The 17,762-nt window shown below is 42.7% G+C and overlaps 1 long non-coding RNA gene across 1 annotated transcript; it reads left to right on the top strand.

The window, feature by feature from the left end:
- The first annotated feature begins 10,827 nt into the window (after positions 1-10,827).
- Positions 10,828-15,366, top strand: LOC138843775 (uncharacterized). Its single transcript, XR_011378759.1, has 2 exons — positions 10,828-11,311; positions 15,053-15,366. It is a non-coding gene; the product is annotated as an uncharacterized lncRNA (long non-coding RNA).
- The last annotated feature ends 2,396 nt before the right edge of the window (positions 15,367-17,762 follow it).

The raw sequence follows: 17,762 nt of genomic DNA, 5'->3' as shown, positions 1-17,762 counted from the left end.
AATTATAAGCCATCATCATGAGACAGATGAAGTAGAGATTATCAGAAGGACAACTAAAGAGTAGGAGACAACTACAGAAGAGAAAATCACAGAACAAGCGGGGCCCTAGAGCAGTCTGAACTCACGATAACCCGCTGTCCCTCGCAAGATGTCCACTGCAGCTGGCTGTGAAGTCCTTCTTATAGCCAGATGTTGCTTCTGAAAAAGTCATTGTAAAGTTCATAAACTCAGAGAAGACTTTGAGTCCTGACCTGGTGTGACTAAACAGACTAATGTTTCGGCAAGATGAGAAATCAAAGAAAACACAAGACATGGGAAATTTGGAAATAATTTTCAAGATTGGACTGAACAAAGCTCACTGCCTACAGATTGTGTTTGTGTGCTTCTATTTCAGAAGCTGGATAAAATGTTGTCACATACTGTGGTCATGTCAAATGTGTGATGCATCACCTACTGACGCATTCTAGCTGGAGTTTTAGACTCTAATTGCCTCTAAATACAACTATGAGATTAAATACTGACTCACAAAACCACGGCTGGAAAATAAATCCAATCAACAAATACTTACCAAATGCTAACTATGAAAGAACCTATGCAGAATACCTAAAACATTGACTTTGTTCTAAAAATTATAGATGTAATAGAAACTCCGTGAAGAATGGACAGATAAAAGTTTTCAAGAGCACGGCAATTTGAACTAGGACTTTAAGAACATGAAAGAATATAAGATTGATTGATTTAATAGATTGGGTCAGATAAGGGTAGAGTAAAATGTTAGGAGGAGGAGTTTGATTGTGGCAATAGGCCATATTCTAAGTATAGAAAATAGTAGATGGGAAATATAATCTATTTTAGGAGATATCTTAAATGGAGAAGGTATATTTGCTACTATGAGATTTTATATCCATTGTACTTGATATTATTTCTGAAGCTTTTTGAATAAAGAAATCATGGTGCTCTAAAGCAGCAGAGGTAAAGAGAAACAGATTCTATGCTTAATGGAATCTCAGTTACTATGATAATAATGAAGACAACTGTGTTGATGAAATAGGAAGGGAAAGCCCTCTGCATAGCCTAGTTTCTCCTTTATGCAGGCTAGGGTATAAAAGGAGCAAATACTCAAGCCCTACAATGGAAATTCTCCAAGACTGCATGCAACTAAGAAGGAAAGACACGAGAGAGAAGACAAGGAAGCTGAAGTTTCAAACTTCCTATCTCTATCATGTAATTTTATCATGTAATTGCTCTCTCATTGGAGGAACAGTAATATTAACATGCATGTTAATGTTCTCTATCATGAGAAGAATGGAATCATGGTGTGTGTTGGTCTAGCCATTAAGATGCTTCTTAGAATGCCTGCGTCTCATATCGGAATGCTTGTGTTTGAGCCTCAGCTTTGCTCTCAATACCAGCTTCCTGCTAATGTGCACTCTGGAAGGCAGCAGGTGATGGCTCAAATAGTTGGGTCCCTCCCACCCACGTGGGCTCCTTAGATTGAGTTCCTGGCTTTGATCTGGCCCAGCCTTGGCTACTATGATATTTGGAGAGTGAACTAGTGGATATGAGTTCTCCTTCTTCCCTCCTCACAATTAAAACAAAATAATTAAATTGTATCTTGAGGCTAATTTTCTTTAAAGATTATTTATTTGATAGGCAGAGTTACAAAGAGACAGAGAGAGAGAGAGAGAAATCTTCGATCCACTGGTTCACTCCCCAAATGCCTGCAACAGCTGGAGCTGGGCTGATCTGAAGCCAGGATCCAGCAGCAGCTTCTGGGTCTCCTATGTGGATGCAGGGGCCCAAGGACTTGGGCCATCTTCTGCTGCCTTTTTTTTTTTTTCTTTTTAAAGATTGATTCATTTATTTGAAAGGCAGAGTTACACAGAGAGAAGAGAGGCAGAGAGAGAGAGGTCTTCCATCCAATGGTTCACTCCCCAGTTGGCCGCAATAGCAGGAGCTGCGCCAATCCGAAGCCAGGAGCCAGGAGCTTCTTCCCGGTCTCCCATGTGGGTGCAGGGACCCAAGGACTTGGGCCATCTTCCTCTGCTTTCCCAGGCCATGGCAGAGAGCTGGATCCAAAGTGGAGCAGCCAGGTCTCGAACCAGCACCCATATGGGATGCCAGCGCTTCAGGCCAGGGTGTTAACCTTTTGAGCCACAGCACCGGCCCTTCTGCTGGTTTTCGAGGGGCATTAGCAGGGAGCTGGATTGGAAGTGGAACAGCCAGGAGTTGAACCAGTGCCCATATGGGATGCCAGAACTGCAGCTGGCGGCTTTACCTGCTATGCCATAGCACCAGCCTCTAAATTATTTTTTAAAGTGGTAGTATATGACACTAACTGAAGATAGATCTCAAAGTGTTATCAGTTATCATTAGGAGGTGAGTATTGTGGTATTCCACATGAGCACTGGTTTAAGTCCTGGCTGTTCTACTTCCTATTCAGCTCCCTCCTAATGTACCTGGGAAAGCAGTAGAAGGACTAAGTACTCGGACCCCTGCCATCCACGTGGGAGACCCAGATAGAGTTCTTGGCCCCTGGCTTCAGGCTGGCCCAGCACCAGCCCTTGTGGCCTTCTAGGAAGTGAGCCAGCAGATAGATCTCCTTCTCTCTTTCTGTCTCTCCCTCTATAACTCTGCCTTTCAAATAAATCAATAAGTCATTTTTTTTAAAAGGTATCATTAGGACCTTGATTTCCTTGTATTCTGGCATATCAGTGGCCTATGTACATGCCATATCAATGGCATAACAGTGGCCCCAGTAGTCAGGAGAGGCTATGAGTCAGTAGAACTCAGTACTGACAGCAGAGCAGGTGATTCATGGTTTATGAACTCTGTTCATTGTTACCTTGATTGTCAGAACTCAGTTTTAAACGGCACAAATATCCACAATTCAACACATTTCAGGAATTCTCTTATGGCCTCCCAGACAATAGATAAAATGAATCTGTAGTGTTTATTGACTCGTTGTCCCCATATAACATTTAGCTTATTCAGTGATTTTCTATTACTAGCAGTAAAGAAATTCTCATGGCAGAAGGAAACCTTCATATAACTGTGGTGATAAGGCCAAAAAGTCTAAACAAGGCCTATAAAAATATTCTAAGTCACAGTGGACATGCTGACAAAAAACAGTTATGAGAATGAGAATTCACATTTCACTTTCATTCTCAATTTTTTTAAAAAGGGGAGTTTCTGCTGTAAATCAAAAACAAATTCCAGAACAAAATTTGTGTTAAGTGGAATATGTAAAAGCTTCTGTGTCAAACTACCACCTGGGATGCCTGCATCACATATTGGAGTACTGGTTCCAGTCCCGGCTACACTGTGTCCCATCCCGCTTCCTGCCAATATAGTCAGGGAGGCAGTAGATGATGGACCAAGCACTTGGGCCTCTGGCACCCACAAGGGAAACTCAGATGGAATTCCAGGCTCCTGGTTTCAGTCTGGCCTAGCAGAGAGACTTGCACACACATACACAAGCAGAGAGAGAGAGAGAGAGCGAGCGAGAGAGAGAGAGCATTCCAAATACCTACAACAACAGGGCTGCACCAGGCTGAAGCACAAAAGTGGCAGAAACCCAACTCCATGAGCCAGCACTGCTGTCCCCAGGGCACACGTTAGTAGGAAGCTGGAATCCTGAGCGGCACCAGGACTCAAACCCAGGAACTACGAGATGGGATGCGGGCATCCCAAGTGGAGTTCTAATTACGATGTCAAACACTCTCCTCCAGGAGATATTTTTCAAAACCAAACTGGCTTAAGTTTACTTAATTTGATCAAATGGTGAATTTGTCATTGACTAAAGGCAGTAGAGGATGAAGGAGGAACCCTACTGTGAAAAGTTACAGGATCCTCAATCTCTTGTTCTCCAGTGCCAAAGCTAAGGTCACCTCAACCTTGCCTTACTGCCGTGATTGAGGTCTCCTAAAACTGGGGCCTGCACTTCTACACTTCTAATAATTCATCAGAACAATCTAATTCATAAAATATGTTGTAGCCATTATAAGTGTCAGTCCAGTGGAATTAAAAATGACAATTAAGATATGCAAGTATAGAAGACACAATGGGTTTTCTGAGGTCTCCTTCTCTGGGACACATCCTTTACCCCGTGTATCCAGTAACAGGTGGTGGGTTTCCAGTGCTCATCTTTATGCACAGTGATAATGCCCAGAATATTCCAGTCTTACTGATTCCAGGGCCCTGAAATCAGCTAAGCCCACCAGATTCCTTTTCTTTACAAATTTGGCCGATGGAAGAATATGTACACACGGATCATGTTTTCTGCCGCATGGGTCAGGAAGCGGAAGAAACAGTCTGGAAAGGAAGAGGAGAGAGAAGCACATGCAGAAGGAGAGAGAGAGAGAGTGAGATGGGAGGGGAGTGGTGAGGGCTTTGGGGGGAAAGGCTGGGGGATGCTCCTGGTGGATTACTATGTCGTGGTGAATGCTTATAATGTGCTTTGTAAAATCCCCTCAGACTCCTGGGGGCCTATGGCTTTCCTTGTATCCATGTAAGAAATCCTCTGTTTCAAACTTTAACAATCTCAAGGTGATCTCGATCACTGAAATCCCAAAGTCTTAAATGGAACAAGAAAAAGGTTAGTCCTCAAATGTAAAACACTTCAAGACATGTAATGCAGATGATATTCCTTAGCTGTGTCTTGTATTCCTGTTACACACTTTCGTGGTGTGTATTTCACGTCCTAGGCTGGCTGCTGGTCCTTAGCCTTCTCTTTCCTACCTATCCACCAAAATACAGGTCAGAATTCATACTTCAGGACGCCATCACAACTCCCTCCAACCCCTTCTTGTTTCTTCTTAATTCTGTGTCCACATCTTGCCACAAGCCCGAGACCATACTGTATTATTTTGCGCATTTAACTGTTGTTTCACAATCATTCTTACATTGCTTTGTTCACTTATATTTTTTTTTCTCCACAATGAATTATTTTACCCCGTATTTTACTATGTTACTTTACGTGGTCTCAGTACTACAAATTGCATACCACAGGTGTCCCATAAATATGTTACCTGTCTCTAGCACGTCCTGAGTGAGTCACGAAAATCCTATTTAATAATACTAGAAGTAAATATTTGAAAACTATTGACTTAAAAAAAGAGGATGGTGATGACATCTGTAGAGGCCAAACTGTGAGCCATCTGAAGTTTACCTGGCATGCACTACTTCACTCAGGGATTTCTATTTCTAAGAGAGAAGCAGTGTCAGAGTTCTAATGCTAATTTTTTTATGCATTACGTATCTGGGTGACTAACCACAGAGGTCCTTCCTTCTAAATGAAGCGAAGCGAAGTGCCGCTCTCCTAAGAGCCCAGGGCCTTGGATTAGATTTCCCCGGTCTAACTCATAGATGCAGTGTATGACAAACTTTGAGAGAGAATGCTGGGACTATTGAGAGGATGAGATATCATAACCTCTGGAAAAGTGTTTGTAAAAAGTTCAGGGGAAATTTTTTTTGGATTGTACTTTACAACCTAGGGTGGGTCATAAAAAAAGTACCCACTTCTGATGCCACTATTTTTAGTGACAGATTGTCCTGTTTGTCTTTTTAAATTCATTAGCAATTAGGGAACAATATAATCTGCATCTGCAGGAATTCCTATTGTTTTCAGTGGACCACGAGGAAGCTACTGTATAAAGCTGAAATATATAGAAATTTCCTCTAATGAGTCTCAACTTTTATACCATCACATGCTCTGAGGTTACTGGAATGAGAACATTTTTGCAAATCTAAAATAAATAACTGGAGTAGGTTTGTTACGCACAGAAAAACACAGTGTGTTTACATGAATACCTCTTCTACTTGATTCCTTTGACCTGAGAACTTGAGTGAAACTCTGAAAAAGCTGCCAAGTTCCAAAGCTGGGAACAGACCCAGCCCGGCCTCCTTTTTATTCTCTTCCTCTAACTACCTGGAGACTTTCTCTCGAGTAGACCAGGGCAAAAAAACATATATATATATATATATATATAATTCCTTTTTTACCAATCAGTGCTTGGGATACTTTTGAGACTAAATATATACTAAGAATGACAAGCTGTTTTGTTTCAATCATGGGTTAGGTGTAAACAGATCTACCTAAACCAATTTGCTTGCCTTTTCTTCCTGTTCTTCCATCTCTGCCTTTTCAAATCTACAACCCTTTGGAACTTTATCCTATGTTTCTCTTTCTCCTCACATATCTTGCTCTGTTAAATCTGCTTTTGCTTAAATCTGCAGACCACCAGTCTTCCCCCCACCCCCAAGCTGTAGCCCTGATAGGATGACAGCTCTGGTTATCTCCCAGGCCAAAGGGATCTTCAGGGAATTTGACAAGTTAGGAAAAGGCAGCAGGCAGCAGGAGAGAGAGCAGATGGAAGACCAGTGGAGCAGCCATGCTCTTGGGTGCTTTTCTCAGGTTCATGCCTGTGCCCACACCATCACTGCTGCTGCCCTGAGGCCCCTTCAGGCCTTTCCTCTCCTTGCCAGAGTTTGCCCCAAGCATCGGCCACTTTACCCCCTGGTGTTTCATTGGCTCCCTCAAGTCTTACCTCAATGCATTTGGTTTCATGACCACAGAAAGTAGACATACTTGCTGTGTGACTCACAGAGGACGTGACCAGTTTTAAAGACAGCATTCATCACTCTCTACAAATTATAGACCTCTTGGCTAACTGGGCATCCATCAAAAGGCTTGCCTGGTTCTCGCTTGACTAACCACAAATCGGGATTTCTCCAGTCAAGGTTTCACATGTGGAAGCATCAAACTTTGGGCAAAACCATTCCACTGCCATCTACTCTTAGTCAACTTGTGGAACAGTCTGTCAAAGATACTAGCCTTCCGCTCAGGAACAAAGCTTTCAAATCCAAATAATAACACAATTTCCTTCCAACTTTCTTCCTGACTTGCCTTATTTTAATCCATCTCATAAGAAGATGATGAAAAATGATGCATTTCTTATGAAATTCTTTTGGTCGGGGCCAGTGTTGTGGCACAATGGGTTAAACTGCCACTTGCGATACACACATCCCACGTCAGAGTGCTAGTTCGAGTCCTAACTACTCTGCTTCCAATTCTGCTTCCTGCTAATTTGCCTGGGGAGCAGTGAATGATGGCTTAAGGGCTTGGGTCCCTGCCACCCACTTGGGAGACCCAGGTAGAGTTCTTGGCTTCTGACTTCAGGTTGGCCCAGACCTGGCTATTGTGGGCATTTGGGGAGTGAACCAGTGGTGTGAAGATCTTTCTGTCCCCCCCCCCCCTTTCAAATAAATAAATCTTTCAAAAATACTTTTGGTTAAGGTTCATGATAAGATATACCAATGCACATGTAACCATCAGAACTTAAAATAAACTAAATAAGAAAAATAAAACTTTAAGTGCATACTATCTACTTTTCTCTTTCTCTTCAAGGTTCTCCTTTGATTTATCAGTTCCCATTATAATTTCAGTTGAAGTATTTTTTTCCCTCATTGGTTTTATGGTTCCCACATGTTATGAATGACCTGCCATTTTTTGATGTATATTGGATTGCAAATTTTGTTTTTAGAGTTCTCTAGGGCCAATGCTGTGATGCAGTGGTTTAAGCCACCACCTGCAGCACCAGCATCCCATTTGCGCACTGGTTCGAGTCTCCACTGTTCCACTTCCCATCCAGCTCCCTGCTAATTACATGGGAAAAGCAGCAGAAGATGACCCAAGGCCTTGGGCTCCTGCTGTCCACGTGTGAGACCTGGAGGAAGTTCCAGGCTCCTGTCTACGGTCTGACCCATCTCTAGCTATTGTGGTCATATTAGGGGTGAACGAGCATGTGGAAGATCTCTCTGTGTCTGTCTCTCCTCTCTCTCTGTAACTCTATCTTTAATATTTATAAAGAAAGAAAGTTATTTAAAAATTTGGTCTCATCATAAATTTGTGGCCTTGTACCTATAATAATTTTCTTCCCACATGGGTTGCTAGGCTCTTTGCAATAGGAAGAAATAACTCTCAGATGCAGGGAGCTCTTAGAATGTTGAGCTTGAGTCTTTTAGAAATTCAAATAACCCTGACTTTTGGATGCAAACAAAATACAGAAAATTGCAAATGTTTGTGACTAGCAATAGAAATGTGCCCTTTCAGCCAAGGAATTTTTCAGTATTTAAAAAATGCTGGTGAGAATGCAAAGTGGTACAACTGCCTCTTTGGGAGACAGCTTGGCAGTTTCTTAGAAAATGAAACATATTCTTATCATACTATCCAGCAATTTAGCTCTTCAGTATTTACCCAATGAGTTGAAAACTTACATCCACACAAAAATCTGCACACAAATATTGATAGCAGGTTTATAATTATTGTAAAATCTTGGAAGAAACTAAGATGTCCCTCAATAGATGACTGGATAAACAGTCCAGGAAGCTTGCACACAGCAGCATACCTTTTAATGATATAAAGAAATGGCCTATCAAGCCACAGAAAGACGTGGGGGGAAAGTACAGTTTGCTTGGTGAAAGAATCAATGAGCCTCCAAACTGTGTGATTCCATGTATCTGGAGAAGGCAAAACTCCACAGACAGTTAAAGAGAGGAATGGCAGCTAGAAATTGGGGGCAAGGGAGGGAAGGATGGACGAGCAAGTGGAGCACAGGGGTTTTTAGGGCAGTGACACTATTTTGGAGAATCTTATAATCAGAGATACATATTGTTATACATTAGGCAAGAGCCATAGGCTGCATAATCGAAGAAGTGAACTGTAATATCAACTCTGGACTTTAGTTAAGAATAATATATCGGGGCCAGCGCTGTGGCTCAGTAGGTTAATCCTCCACCTGCTACGCCAGCATCCCATATGGGCACTGGTTCAAGTCCCAGCTGCTCCTCTTTCAATCCAGCTCTCTGCTATGGCCTGGGAAAGCAGTAGAAGATGGCCCAAGTCCTTGGACCCCTGCACCCATGTGGGAGACCAGGAAGAAGCGCCTGGCTCCTGGCTTCGGATCGGTGCAGCGCCGGCCGTTGCGGCCATCTGGGGAGTGAACCAATGGAAGGAAGACCTTCCTCTCTTTCTCTCACTATCTGTAACTCTACCTCTCAAATAAATAAATAAAATTAAAAATATATATCAATATTAGCTCATCACTTGTGACAAAGGCACCACACAAATGCAAAATACAGTAAAATTATAAACTATTAAAGTTGGAGCGGGTTGGGTCAGGGCAACTCTGTTTCCTGATGGATTTTTCTGTAAACGTTAAGCAGCGGGCTCGCTCCTTCTCAACCACAACAGCATGGGAAGCTCTTGCAGGCTTCCAAGGACACTTTCAGTCTCGTCCTGGCCCTTCGGCAGGCTGGGGGACAGTGCTAACGTGCATCAGGAAGCACACCCTGTATGCCAGCTCCTCTGTTTGGTGCTCTCACGCACGACCTCAGCAGAGCCCTATGCTGGTGGGTGTCACAGGAGGTGCTGAGGCTTGGCCGCGGTGTCGCGAAATGATGAGCCACGTTTCAAATCAAGCCTGTCTGGCTGAATGGAGAAAGAAGAGAGACCCGCTCTGTATTCTAGAGGATTGGGCTGGGGTGCAACAAATGAATAAAGAGAATGATTCTCTCTGTGACACAGAAGCCCCCCAAGTTATCATCCCGGGGCACCACAGCCAGGTCAGTGACTACCCTTTGCCATCCCAAGATTTCCTTGCTGGACAGGGTGCTGTTGGGGTCTGGTCCCTCTCCCTCATGTGGCTCTGAGATCCTGAGTCAGAGGGCTAAGAGGGTGGGGGAAGAACACTTGAGTGAAAGGCTTGTATCCGTGACATGTTCAGGCATTAATATTATATAATACAGAAAACACTTGCAACATGCTTTATGATCCTCTCAGGATATTTTTATTACAGTTATGAGTCTTTGAAAGGTACGCCTGCCTTGCCTGTAGCTCTCAATTTACCTCCAACAACTACCAGATTCTTTTCTTTACTTGTGCTCTTACCTTAAAAAAAAAGTTTCAAGGCTTACATATTACCTGTGCTAATTTTGAAAGAGAAGGAAAACCTGTAGAATCAAAAGCTCAAATAGCTCACTTTAAAAGCACTTGAGAACAAGAGAAAGTTTTATGTGATTACATTAATAGCAGTGACAAATGCACGTAAAACACTTAACCATGGTCTGTGATGCAAAGAAAACCCATTTAGGTGTCATTCATCTTTTGCACATTAGCACAATGAGCACTCTCTGCTTTATCTTCTTCTCCAACAACACCTGAATTAGAATGAGGCACTTTCCCAAAGCCAGCCTTCCAAGGGCCCTTTCCAGCACCTTTTTATAGAAATGGTTAAAACTCTGAAATGCAAACCATAAAACAAAAAGTTTTCTCTTTCAATTCCAACAGTCTTTTTAAAAAAAAAATTTTTTTGGAAACACTTTCTCTTTGAAGGGACAGAATTGTTATTTACGAATGGGTTATCTCTAGTACTTTTCCTCCAAGGGAAATAAACTATGCAAAATAAGCTACAACTCCTGATAAGCTGTTTCCAAACTCAGAATCCTGGAGGATAGAAGGGAAATAGGGGATCGTGACGGAAGTACTGATGGGACTAGATGTGGAGAAATGGAGGTGGGGGAGAAGGAGAGGAGACAAATGAGGGAATGGGAAGGAACTGTTCGGGTCATGCTTTAACCAGCTTCCTACAGTCAAGGACTTGCAAGCATTAAAACTTCAAGGGACTTTAGCAATAGCCCCCCGGCCCCCAACCACCTCCATGCCCCAACTAAGTTTTACAGGTGAGAGAAACTGTGTGATGTGGTAGTTGTGATGAGGGGAGGTTTTATGGACAGTCAAGTGACCTGTCTCTAACTAGCCATGACCTTGGCAGGCACTCCACCCTTCTAACCTTCCATTCCCATACCAGGGAATGCACTAGGAAGCTATACTATGGAAGCCAAGGAGCTAAGATAGAAGATTCTATTGTCCCTTTCTTTTGTAACTTATCAAAAAAAAAAAAATCAGTCCTGCAGAAGTTACTTGTACATTCACATAGCCAGTTAGAGGCTGGGTCGGGCTAGGTCGAGGGTCTCTTGAGGAATCATTAAGATTTTTATAGCTTCCTTTGGGTGGGGTGGTTTGTGAAAATGTTTATTCCATGGCCTAATGCAGGCGCCCATCTTTGTGAGCTGCCCTATTTCTCCAAATTGCTTTACAATTTTGTGCTTTATTTCCAAATGTTCTTTGGATGGTCACATCAGCCTGTGGAAAATATACCAGCACTAGCAGCTGTGAAAGGAGAAACCTGGACAAGAACAGTCGGCTTCAATGAGGTTGTGCCCACCAGAACACAAAGAAGACATGAGGCAGGTAAGGGCTTTGCAGGGCTGGGATAGAGAATCAGGCTCTTTCTCCTCATTCCAATCTCATCCCTTCCTCCGCAGTTGCGTAGAGGGACTCAGTGGACAGGAGATCCAGTGTTGGCTGTCTCTCCTCCCTGCCCTCCAAATACACATTTAAAGACTCCCAAAGGGATCTCTTGCAAACTTGAGTTTCTGATGTGGAAGGAAATGTTTCCAGATTAGTTTAAAAAATCACAACAAGCTTCAACATCACACAAAGGGAAAGAAAAGAGTTAGCTTTGAAACTCTGAATATTAAATGAGAGAGTTTGGGTTGGATATGAATGCTGGTACTATAGGAAAGAACCTCATAAAGCATATCAAGCCCAGGCAAAACTAAAACAGGCAAAAATAGAATACCATTTGAACTATAATGGTCCCATAAATTCAGTTCCCAAATTATAAGCCAACACACATACCATATTGTACAAGCGAGCCTAAAGCGGGGAAAGTAGAAATACATCAGAAAGCTTTTAGAAGTAGCATATTGAAGTAAAAAAAATGATGCAGAGCTACAAAAGTCAGAATAAATAACTATCTGGGAAGAAACACCAACAAAATATGTGATTTTCCTTTTTAAAGATTCTGGATTACAAAGCGCATCTGAGACGGTGGATGAGTCAATATGGGTGGGTAGGTTATTTGACAAATAAGTTTTGCTTCTCACCAGGACATTTGGATGCTACATAAATAGAAACCCTCTTTTTCATCTTGAGAAGCATAAGGAAGTGCTTTCTCAGAGTGAATATTTTCCTCAAATCACTTGGAAAAGAGAAAGAACATTTATTTCCATGTTTCTCATATCTAGCAAACTCTATTGACCTCAGGTTGAACTTGAAAACATTGTTCTAGTACAGCTTGTCTATAAATTCCAAGCTTGCCTTTCTTTACCATCTGTCCATGGTCTTGGAAACATCGTGGCAGTGCCTCTCGATTGAAAGGAACCTTTTGTTGTTGTTGGAGGAGGAGGTGGAGCAGAATCCCGGCTGGGCACCTGTAGCTAGAGCATGCAGCCCGACTCCGACACGTCTTCCCGCACATCCACAGAGCATTTGTGCTGGCTGACTAGGCTGTGGCCTGCATGGTGGGTTTCAAAGACGTAAGGAGAACGCATCTAGTCGGTGCAGATCTTAAGTGGCTTTATTTGGGATTAGCGTCCATTGAGTCCAGCAGCAGCCCTGATCGAACGTGGCTCAGCATCCTCTGCCCCACCATATGGGCAGGTAACACGGTTTACCGCCCAGAGAACAGGAAGTGACTATGGGAACAGGAAGTGAGGTACAGAGACAGCCTGACGGGTTACAGCACACGCCTGTCTGACCGCGACATTGTATACACAGTTGCCACTTGGGACTGAGGCTCAGCTGCTTGCCGTGCAGGTCACAGGCTGCTTACAGATCCAGGTAGGGTACCGTTCACTCAGTGTGCAGACACCTTTAGGCCAAACTGGGATCTGTAAGGTGGCAGTGTTAGACCAAAGGCTTCAGTTTAACATTGCGTAACACAAAGTGAAGGCCACGCTGGCAGCCACTTGCTAAATCAGATTTTTTTTTTTTTTTTTTTTTTCACCTGGGTTCAGCCTGTAGCTCTCACCTTCTGGGCTGAGAACAGAAACTCCTTCCAGCATATCCGTGAGACGCACGACCCTAAGCAGGGGTGGCCGCACGGCGCTGTTGTACTTTGTGAACCCCGAGCTCTGCTCAGCTCCACTTCCGCCCTGGCTGGAAAGCACCTGCTGAGGCGGCTTCCAGGCTGTCTGCCGCGCGTTACAGCCTCCGGTTGCCAAGGCAGGAGGTTGTTTTCGGAAGGTGATCCTCCGCTCTCCAGTTGCCTCCTGCCTCTTACCTACAGTGTTCTGAGCCCTTCGAAATTTAAAATTCAAATGTACCCTTCACATCTGGTGTTATTAGACTTGTTTATTTCAGAAGTGGAGTGGAAAGCGGAGGGGATGAATATATACATAGACTCTGAAGAGCAAAAGGAATTGTTTGAAGGAAACAGATCATGTGCGTGTGTTTTTCAATTTATTTGTTCCTTGGCTGCTATTCTCTTTGAGTTTCTCTTATTTAGTCTCTGGCCCACAGTTGGAGCTAGAATACAGATCACTATCCTTAGAAGGAAACTGAATAATTAAAGGTTATTCAATATACCGTCATTCTTTTATATAACCTCCAAGGGAAAGGCTCTCAGGGCTAACAATGCTGTACGGTTCAATTTTGTAAAAGCAGAATTAGAATTGTAATCCTAGAATGTCATGCTTTCTACTCAGCACAGGCCCTGATGCTCATTCGTAAATAGTTGTCTTTATGTTTATTTGCTAGGGTATGTAATAGGGTGAACATTCTAAGGCATTCTGTTTCTTCAAAGAGCTGATGTTTGAAAATTTCAAATATGGTACTTATTATATGCATGTGTTTAGTTGTCAAATATACATGTTTAATTGCCTCCTATAATCCATTGTGCTTTAAAAAAAGAACCTCATTTCTCTGTTTTCTATTGTATGAAATTTCAAAATAAGATACACCATATATTTCCTAGTTTTTCACTTATTAAATATAATGCCATGAATATTGAATATTCCATGAGTATTGTGTTGAACATAGGACTTTATAGAATTCCTTTAGAAATATTGGGGACAGGTAGAAATATATGTATGCATGTTTTTCTACAGGGATATATCTAGTTCCACAGAGTAAAGGAATTACTCCACTTTAAGGCAAGGATTACGTGCTGAACAAGAGGAAAACAGGGAATTTAAGCTTCCCTTGAAATCCAGCCCCCGTCCCTAATGCTTTTTTTTTTTTAAGATTCTATTTATTTATTTGAGAGATTGAGAGAGAGAGAGAGAGAGAGATCTTTGATCCACTGGGTCACTCCCCAGATGGCCCCAACAGCCAGAGCTGCACCAATCCAAAGCCAAGAGCCAGGAGCTTCTTCTGGGTCTCCCACCCAGGTGCAAGGGTCCAAGCCCTTGGACCATCTTCCACTGCTTTCCTAGGCCATAGCAGAGAGCTGGATCAGAAGAGGTGCAGCTGGGACTAGAATCGTGCCCATGTGGGATGCCAGCACCACACAGGGAGGATTAACCTACTGCACCACAGCGCCCGCCCCATCCCTAATGCTTCTGACAGTTTTACCAGGCCCAAGTCTCTCTTCTTTGACTTGCAATTTCCTTTTGGAGAATAAAAGTGAACCCTTTACAAAAGGTTCAATCAGCAGGGGCAAGCATTTGGGATGCCCACATCCTGTATTGCAGTGCCTGGGTTGGCGTCCAAGCTGTACTTCTGATTCCAGCTTCAGTAACGTGCAGGCTGAGAGGCAGCAGGGAAGGTTTATGTTAGTGAGTCCCTCTGCTACCCATGTAGGGAGCATGAGTTGAGTGTGCTACTTCTGGTTGCAGCCTGGCCCAACCCTGGCTGTTGTAGGCATTTGGAAAGTGAACCAACAGATCGGAGCTTTCTCTCTCTCTCTTCCCCTCTCACTCTTGCTCTCTTTCTGTCTCCTTTTCATCCCCCCTTCTTTGCTTTTCAAACAAATTACATAAATAATAACAAATTAATAACAATATAAAATAACAAATTAACAAATAATTATGAAAAATTAACTGACTGAATTAAGGGAATAGTACATGGCTCAGGCTGTCGCCAAGACCCCAGATAACCTGATTCAGAGCTCAGTGCTGACCTCTCTGCTTAACATTCTGTCTCTAGACACTGTGGAGATGCTTCCCAGGAACCCCAGACCCTGATCAAGGGAAGTAACCACAGAGCCCAGACACACAGGCGCGCAATTTGCCATCACAGCCTTCGCAGAAGAGCGTGCCTACCTGCTTTCTGTTGCTGACCAATCAAAGGAAGACCACAAGCACGGTGGACCAACCAGAGAAACCCACATAAGCTGACCATGCAGTGCTCAACCCCAGCTTTAATCTAGACGATTAAAGAAGATTAAAGTCCAGAAATTGGGCAATAGCTGCCCGACTGCTTGGTTTTTGTGTTGCAAAATAAATACCTACTTTCTCCCACTTCCCTAGTGTCAGCTTTTGGCTTGCTGTACATTGGGTATTTAAACCTAGGGTATTTGGGGGATACTATACTACCCAAACATATATAGATCCTTTAGTTCTTGGTTGGACCATTCTAAGTAGAAATGTTTGAAATTTATATTTCTTGTTTATTTGTGTCTAAAGAACTCCCTAATATTTTTTACTTGTTGTTACTCATAGCAAATAAAAATACTTATTGCACAATATTTATTTATTTATTTACTCCACAATACTCCACAGTTATTCCTCCTGGGACCCCACCTGACTGTCCAAGGACCAAGAACATCTTTATCCCACAACACACTAATTGGGACTGAATGTCTAGTTCAGCTTCCCTGGCTAGGGAGGTTGCAAAAAGGGCAAGAAGGTTTGTCTTCTCCCTTCCATCTTGATCAATGTCATTTAATGCTGCAAGTGTTTAATAAAATTCTAAAAATGCAGTCACTAAGCTCTTAAAAGTCCTACAAGTAACAAACAGCGTTATTCAAGACATGAAATACAAATATGGCAGTTGTGTATCTGTGAATGTTACTATTTTTTTAAATAATGATAATAATCAAGAGAAAATGTGTATTCTTAATTTTTGTCTCCAATTATTTTATCAGCACTCTGATTGTTTGTGCATCTTACTAAGTCTTGCCCTCATTCAAAAATTATTCCTTTATTACCCTCAGTTAACATGTCCATTCTCTGATAATTAAAGCAATTCAGGTTGAGAGGAGAATAAAGTTTAACTCCACTCATTTAAAAGATTTTGAGACAATAAATTGACGTTTACTTATTAGAACCACAGTGAAGTGGCAGGCATTCTTAATTTCTTCACAAAATCTCTGAGACTTTATTTATCCTCTTTTCCAGGGTAGGTAGAAGAAAATAATTGTTCTATGTCCAAGGATCCCAAGAGGTAACCCCTTTCTCCCTGAAATCCCTCTCTTTCTTCTCAAGTTCAGGAAGAAAAGAGTCATTAATTTGGAATTTCTAAAAAGCCAGTTTTTTGGCATGGATAGCTGAATTTTGAAAACTTAAATCTGAATTGGATGTAGGTTTCTTAAATTTCTCTTCTCAGAGAAAATAGTTTTCTTACACTGCTTCTTTTATTGCTTATTGAATTGTCTTGAGAGATTTTCTTTTGGGCTAAAAAATCAAAATGTCTAAAATCTCAGCTCCACGTCCAAGAGTAGAGACAATGATCATAAAATCACAAAACCAAGTGAATTTACCTGCTGTTTACAGGCGGTGCTCTAGTGCTCACTGATAACCTGTATCCCAGAAGCCACAGGGTGAGGGTAATTGTGCCATCTCATAGAAAAGCCAAGCTAGGAATCTGAAAGACTTGAGTTTGAATCCTGAACTGGTCACTTCCCAAGTGGATGATCTTTATCCTGATTTCTGAAGCTCTGGAGCAAAAGCCATTGTAATCCATAAGCTGTACTTTGGAAATTTATATTTATTAAATAAAAGTTAAAAAAATGCACTATCATCCCTTGTTCCAAGGGGTCACTGTGCCAGTGAAATGAGTTATGAAGGGGGTCAAGCACATAGACTTCTGCCTAAAAGAAATAGTCTGAAATTAAGGCCAGGTTATAGTTTCTCTAAAACATGGCTTAGGCCTCCATCCTGTCATATGGTTTTGAAGTTTTAAAAATGTTGCTGTTTATTTATTTGACTTATTTGAAAAACTGGGGAGAGAGAGGGAGAGAGAGGGAGATTTCCCTCCCATACCCTGGTCCACTCCTCAAATATCCACAACAGCTTGGGGTTGGACCAGACCAACGCCAGGAGCCAGGAGCTCAATCCAGGTCCCCCACATGGGTGGCAGGGACCCAACCTTGAGAGCCATCACCTGCTGCCTCCCAGGGTTCCCATGATCAGCAAGCTGGAATCAGGAGCAGAGCTGGGACTCAAACTCAACCATCCCGATATGGGATGCGAGTGTCCCAAGGAGTGTCTTACCCTTCCCTGGTTTTGAATTTTATTTAAGATTTTATTTATTTATTTGAGAGTTAGAGCTACAGACAGTGAGAGGGAGAGACAAAGAGAAATGTCTTCCTTTCGTTGGTTCATTCCCCAAATGGCTGCAATGGCCGGAGCTGCCCCAATCCAAAGCCAGGAGCCAGGTGTTTCTGCCCAGTCTCCCACACAGGTGCAGGGACCCAAGCACTTGGGCCATCTTGTACTGCCTTCCCAGGCCACAGCAGAGAGCTGGACTGGAAGAGCAGCAGCCAGGACTCGAATCAGAGCCGATATGGGATGCCGGTGCAGCAGGCGGAGGATTAACCTACTGCACCACAGCACCGGCCCCTGGTTGTGAATTTTGATTAGGACAATAGAAATAGCTGTTCCTTCCTATCTCAAGCTTGAGGGTAGAGACAAGA

The sequence above is a fragment of the Oryctolagus cuniculus genome, chromosome 9 (assembly GCF_964237555.1).
Source record: "Oryctolagus cuniculus chromosome 9, mOryCun1.1, whole genome shotgun sequence".
NCBI lineage: Eukaryota > Metazoa > Chordata > Mammalia > Lagomorpha > Leporidae > Oryctolagus > Oryctolagus cuniculus.
This window is presented reverse-complemented; position numbering and strand designations above follow the sequence as displayed.